Source organism: Arachis duranensis, chromosome 3 (genome assembly GCF_000817695.3).
Source record: "Arachis duranensis cultivar V14167 chromosome 3, aradu.V14167.gnm2.J7QH, whole genome shotgun sequence".
Taxonomy (NCBI): domain Eukaryota; kingdom Viridiplantae; phylum Streptophyta; class Magnoliopsida; order Fabales; family Fabaceae; genus Arachis; species Arachis duranensis.
This window is the reverse complement of record NC_029774.3, coordinates 27,406,937-27,414,072: the sequence shown is the minus strand read 5'-3', so window position 1 is coordinate 27,414,072 and position 7,136 is coordinate 27,406,937.

Sequence of the window (7,136 nt, the reverse complement as noted above, 5' to 3'; positions counted from 1 at the left end):
TGTCCCTCATTAAATAACTCGTAGAAGTAGTTCTTCCACCTTTCATTAATCTTCTCCTCTTGAGCCAACACCTCTCCATCCTTATCCTTTATGCACTTAACCTGATCCAAATCTCTCGTTCTTCTTTCCTGGCTCTTTGCAATTCTATATATACCTTTTTCTCCTTCTTTCGTGCCCAAAGACTGGTAGAAACCCTCATATGCTCTTGTTCTTGCTTCACTTACAGCCACTTTTGTCTCTTTCTTAGCCGCCTTATATTTTTCCCAGTTATCTGCATTGCGGCATAAAGACCACTCTTTAAAGCATTCTCTTTTTATCTTTATCTTTTCTTGTATACTCGCATTCCACCACTAGGACTCCTTGTCTCTTGGTCCTATTTCTTTAGATTCACCAAAACTTTCTTTTGCTGTTCTTCTAATAACTTCTGCCATCTCCCTCCACATCTCTTCCGCGCTTCCATTCACATCCCACTTTGCCTCTTCTCCTACCCGTCTTAGGAAGCTTCTTTGTTCCTCACCTTTCATCCGCCACCACCTCGTCCTTGGGTTCTTCGTATGATGTCTTTTCCTAAACTTTTGCTCAACGCGAAAATCCATGACAAGCACCCTATGTTGTGTTGTCAAACTCTCTCCCGGGATAATTTTACAGTTAATGCAAAATTTTTGGTCGACTCTCCTCAACAAGAAGAAGTCGATTTGAGAGCTTGTCATGCCACTCTTATAGGTTATAAGATGTTCGTCTCTCTTTTTAAAACATGTATTTGCGATGAGAAGATCAAAAGTTTGAGGAAAAGTCCAAAATAGTTTTACCCTCGGCATTGATCACCCCGAAACCATGGCCTCCGTGAATACTCCCATATCCAGTCACTTCTCTCCCAACATGGCCATTTAAATCTCCTCCTAAGAAAATCTTATCTCCCAAAGGTATGCCTTGAACCAAACTCTCTAGATCCTCCCAAAACCTTATCTTGTGTTGTTCGTCCGAACCCACTTGCGGTGCATAGGCGCTAATCACATGGAAAGCACCTCCCTCCACCACAAGTTTGATAGAGATGATCCGATCTCCCACCCTCTTAACATCCACTACATCTTTCTTCCACTGCTTATCCACAATAATTCCAACCCCATTCCTATTCTTCACCTTTCCTATATACCAAAGTTTGAAACCAGAAGTATCAAACTCCCTAGCCTTTGCATCAACCCATTTCGTTTCTTGTAGGCATATAATGTTAATCTTCCTCCTTGTCATGGTGTCCACCACCTCCATGGACTTTCCTGTTAGAGTGCCTATGTTCCATGTCCCAAATCTCAACCTTTTGTCGCTTCGACCTTTACCTTTTCCTTTGTGAACTAGCTTATTTACCCTCGTCCGTTCACGAAAACGCGAGAACCCTTACTCATTTAACACTACATCTGGGCACCGATGCAGCGGCTCTTGCTTTGACACCGTACTCGAGCCATACGGCTCGTTGCTTCCGAGCAACGACCTAGCTTTAGCGCAATAATGTCTTTGATTCATGTCATTGGGGGTTCGGCTATATTTTTACGTTGGTTGCCGAAAACCTAACACAACCCTCCTCCTTTATCCGGGTTTGGGACCGGCTATGTACCGCAAGTGTAACATAGGCGGAAGGAAGGTGAGCCATTGGATGAAATCTCATACCAATCTCACACCATCAAATCATCATTGATAGTTAGTTGATGGCTAACAATTACAAAAATTGCTGAACCTAGCATTGCTCAAAAAATTAATTACATTTTCTAATTAACTACCACTCACTGACATGACATTAAAAGCTTTACAGATTTTGGATTTTTGCATTGTGGCATGTAAAACTGCTCCTTCAATAGGAGACACGACACCTCATAAACAATGCCAAAGGGTGAGGAGTTGCATCTGATGTAATAGTTGATATCCCTGCTATTTAAACTGCTACTTAAACAATAATATATTATTATTATTATTATTATTATTATTATTATTATTATTATTATTAAGAGTATCGACCTACCTCCAAGAACAAAAATCTCATTACTTGTGACCGAAGAAGTTCTTTGTATGTACTGATTTTTCTAAAAGCAATAGTAAATTGGCTCATAACAGGTTCTGGAGATCAAAATTCATCAAAATCAGCAATAGAGACATAAACACGTAGTGCAATCTTAATCATAGTCAAAGGAAGCACAGAAGTCAAGAAATTAAAAACATAGTAGAAACTGGAGTACGCATCAATATATTCAATTTGAACCTTTGTAACTAAAATAAGGAAAGATATAAGCTTATGTACCAAAGATATTGATTTTGTTTTAGTTAAAAAAACAAAAAGAGAGAGAGAAGATGAAGTTTACCTCCTAAAGCAGCAAAATGAGGATCATTATGGCCACTCACAAAATCTTGAAGGGCAGTTGCAAAAGTGACGTCCTCATCATATACCTCTCCTAGCCCTTCCCTCGAAAGGTTTCAAGAAATATCAATAGTTATTTAGAGAATAATCCCAATAATCCAAGAGTAATTTACGTATATTTTCAACATCCTTTAAGAAATTTGCAACATCTTATGCGAAATGATTCTGCACTTTCCTAAGCATTGCAGTTGCAATTCTGCAAATGCATCCATCATTCATAACCACATTCGCTAATAATAATATTCCTTTTTTTAGTAGCACTGAAATAGAATGCTTTCTTTTTTCCATATTAATACATCAAAAAAAATCCAAGCATGAATGAATGCCAAAACATCTAACATTGATCCTGCCGGTATATAGGTAATCAGCACCTCCAGAGCTTGTTTCACTTGTATGTTACGTTTAAGTTAGGATTGTAAAAGGGTTTATCCTTAGTATTCCAATTTTCATTATTCACACTTTATGCATATTCTAATTGGAGTTGATTTATTTCTCTTTTGTTCTTTTAGTTATCAGGGAATGTGTACCTAAGATGGAGCTAGACCAAGACTGAAATTGCAAAAGCTGTTGAGGAGGAACTTGAGAAGGTTATATATATATATAGTGAAAATTTATGTAGGATTAGAATATGCATAATGTATGTTTTGGTCTTTTTCTATAAAGGATATTGGTGAAAACTGTTGTCTCAAGATTGAATGAGTGAGTCTGAATGATGTTTAATGCTTTTGGAAGCATGTCCAAGCCTTTTACTGCAAAAAGTGCCAAAGTTTTATTCAGATGACTCATGTTTGTGCTACTTCAGTGACACTCACTGCCTTCTAGGTGTTTTGGGTGCTACGTCACTTTACTAAGGCAGTGAAATTATGAATTTGTAATTTTTAGTTAATAATTTTGTGTGGAGTTAGTAATAAGGCTTAGTTTGATAAAGTTTTTACTTTTCAAAAGTAGTTTTAAGAGTTAACTTTTAAAAGATGACTTTTTAAAAGTTATAGCATTTATGTTTGGTAAATCAAATTAAAAATAGCTTTCAATAAACACAAGCAACAACAATTGTGTTTAGTAAAATAGCTTTTAAAATTTAAAATTATTATAATAGACATAAATACAAGCATTAAATTTAAAAATTGATTAACATATGAGGTTATATTAAACTTTTAAATTTTGAAAAGTACAAGTCAACTTTAAAAAGTTCTACGTTAGGTGCTTTTAAAAGTATCCCAATCTTTTAAAAACTGCAAGTACAAACACATAATCTTTTTTATTTACCAAACACAAAAAGAGGAGTTTAACCTTTTAAAACACATGTATCTTTTCAAAAAATTTTAACAAACGAAATTTAAATACTAACCTTAATCATACACATTTAATTTATAGTATTCTGATAGATAGTGTCATTAAAAAATTATGTTATGATATGACTCTCGAGACATTTTAAGGGATTTTATTTTTTATTTTAGTTGCTATGTTAGGTAGTTTGATCTAAGAAATACATATATTTTTTTTTTTACCTTAAGATATCATATATCATGTGTTGATAATACATATAACTAGATTTGGATTATTCAAAAAAAGATATTTGTGAACTACGATTCCTCATTTTCAAAATAAAATAATCTAAGTCCTTAAAACTTTGAAATACATTCCACAACATTCTCGTGATATTGAGCAATTGAAAAATGAATGTTTTATTTCCTTCGTTCAGATAACTTAGTTATTAATTCCATCTTTGTCAGATTTTCTTAGTCATTTTTGTTTTGATGAGATAATAGATAAAATCGTCCTTGAAAAATATTTCGATCTTCATTTTCGTTTTCGAAAGATAAAATTAATCAAATTCGTCCCCCAAAAATACCTTATTTAATCACGTTCTTTCTTCCGTCATCTCCATCGCTGAGTTGGCAAACGTCCGCTGACGTGTGCCGTTAACTGCCAACGTGGCAGACAATCAAAACGATGCCATTTAAGTAGAAGGCTCTCCTAGCCCTTGAAACGTCGCCGTTTAGTCTTCAGAAGAGAGATTCAAACGTTGTAAAGCCTTACCCCGTCTCATATCAACTATCTCTCTCTGTTTAGCTCCAAAACGTATCGTCTCCCACAAAGTATGCCCTAAGCCTTTGACCCACATTCTGAACCACCCCATCAACAATCGTTAGTGCTGGTTGACGATTACAATAGAGAAGTTGTCGCTATTGAATGCAGAGTTGATCTTATACTGGAGCAGCATTGATAGTGAAAGAAGGCATTGAGATGGTGAGAGGTAAGGATGTAACTTTTTTCATGATTTTTGACTTATTCTGTGGTGTGATGTGTTGTTACTGTCGTGGTGTTAGTGTTTGTCTGATTCAAGGTAGGATTTGGAGTGACCAAGGATTTGTATAAATGTTCTTTTATCATTTTGGTGTATGAGATTGCGTTGCTTTATCTGGCTTTGTAATGGTTTTTAGTAAGGGATGTTTGAATTTAGTGATGGTTCTGTTGCATGTTTATTTTGGGTTAGTGGTTGATTGGTACAAACTGGGTCTAGTAGCTGGTGACACATAGAGAGTAGTTGTTGCTGGTCTGTTTTTTAATGGTGTTTTCATGTTTGTTATTGTAGATGGAGGGTCCTCCTATGACGTTTGTTTTTCACCATGGCGGGTTGTTTAAAACGTGTGAGGATAGAGAGATGGTTTATGAACTTGATAATATAGAGGGTATTGATGGGTGTTGAGGGAGACACACTTGATGTGTTTTTTGTAAGGGGTTACTATAAGGAGTTGGGATACATTGAAGCTGGAAACTGTTGGTGGAAAGTTCCTGGAGTTCCCATTGCATTCGGATTGAAGAAGTTGGTGACAGATACCGACTTGCTTGCAATGTGCAAAGATTGTAGGAGGAACCAACATTTGATCAACCTATACTTTGAGGATTGCATCTCATAACCATGTGTAGCGGACAACATGGGGGAAGATGTAGTTCTTCTGGAAGCAGGAAGTAGCAAGAAGAAGAAGTCCAGTTCCCAGGCCAAGAAGCACCATTCCCAATCTATCAAGACTCCCACTATAATGCACCCTCAGCCTAAAAAACCAACCTCTCATCCCACTAAAGCAGTCTCACAGCCTAGTAAGCCCAATTCTCAGCCCACTAAGGCAGCCTCACAACTCAATAAGCCCAATAAGCCTAATTCTCAGCCCACCAAATCAGCATATAAGCCCAGTAAAACTACCTCTCAGCCCATAAAGACTCCCTTGCAGTCCATAAAACTCCACCCTCAGCCAACCAAAACCAATCTTCAGGGGAAGACAGTCCCACCTAATTCCAAAACATCATCTCAACCAGCCAAGAACTCATAAAGTAATAAGAACAAAGGAAATATCAGTGCATGCAGAGTCACAAGATTTGGAAGATGTGTAAAAGAAGGTCCCATCCAGAAAGAAGATTATGACTCTCATGACTCATATGAGAATGACGAAGATGAGTTGTACAAGCCTCCCAAAGTTCTAGGAGACAATTTGTATAGTAGTGACAGTGATAGTGACAGCGAAAAATGTGCACCAAGAAAGCAAAAGAAAGCTGAAGTCAGGGAGAAACATAGGCCTCCTAAGTCTAGATTAGGGGATAAAGAAATAGACACTGATGACTCAACCTATGAGGGTTTTGAAGATGAAGAAAGCTCTGAATCTAGTATGTTTAGGGGTTTCCTTAGTGGTATTAATTTATTAATTGATTTGGCCAAGGTTTAATGTCATTCATGTTTTGATTTGGTAGATGTAGAAGGAGCTGATGATGATCTTGATAGTGCCTCAGATGCTGACTCATGGCACTCAGAGGATTCTGGCAAAGAGTTAGACTATGATGAGGAATCACCAACTGTTTATCCTCAATTTAATGAAAAGACCAAGTTTAAAAACCTGAAATTTGAGGTTAGTATGATATTCAAGTCAAAAGTTGAATTTATGCAAGCTACTAGGGATTACACTATCCAGTGGGGCAAAAATATTTTATTTACAAAGAATGATAGAGTTAGGGTTAGAGCTGTTTGTAAGTCAGAGGATTGTCCATGGGTGGTATATTGTGCATGTATGGTGAACGAAATTGTGATAAAAGAGTTCTAGCCACTGTTAGAGAAGCTCACAACTCCGTTCAACTTAACCAGCAAGTGTACTAGGTCATCCAAGTAATACCTTACGTGAGTAAGGGTCGATCCCACAGAGATTGTGGTATGAAGCAAGCTATGGTCACCTTGTAAATCTCAGTTAGGCAGATTAAATGGTTATGGGTTTCGAAAATTAATAATAAAAAGAAAATAAAAAGGGATAGAAATACTTATGTAAATCAATAGTGGGAATTTCAGATAGGTGTGTGGAGATGCTAGAATCCTTTCGAATCTCTACTTTCTTATTGCTTTCATCCAATCCTTCTTACTCCTTTCCATGGCAAGCTGTATGTAGGGCATCACCATCATCAATGGCTACTTTTAATCCTCTCGGGAAAATGGTCCTATGCGCTGTCACTGCACGGCTAATCGTCTGGAGGCATCACCCTTGTTGATAGCTACATCCCATCTTCTCAGTGAAAATGGTCCAAATGCTCTGTCACAGCACGGCTAATCATATGTCGGTTCTCAATTAGGTTGGAATAGAATCCATTGATTCTTTTGCGTTTGTCATCACGCCCAGCCTTCAGGAGTTTAAATCTCGTCACAGTCATTCAATACCGGAATCCTACTCGGAATACCACAGACAAGGTTAGA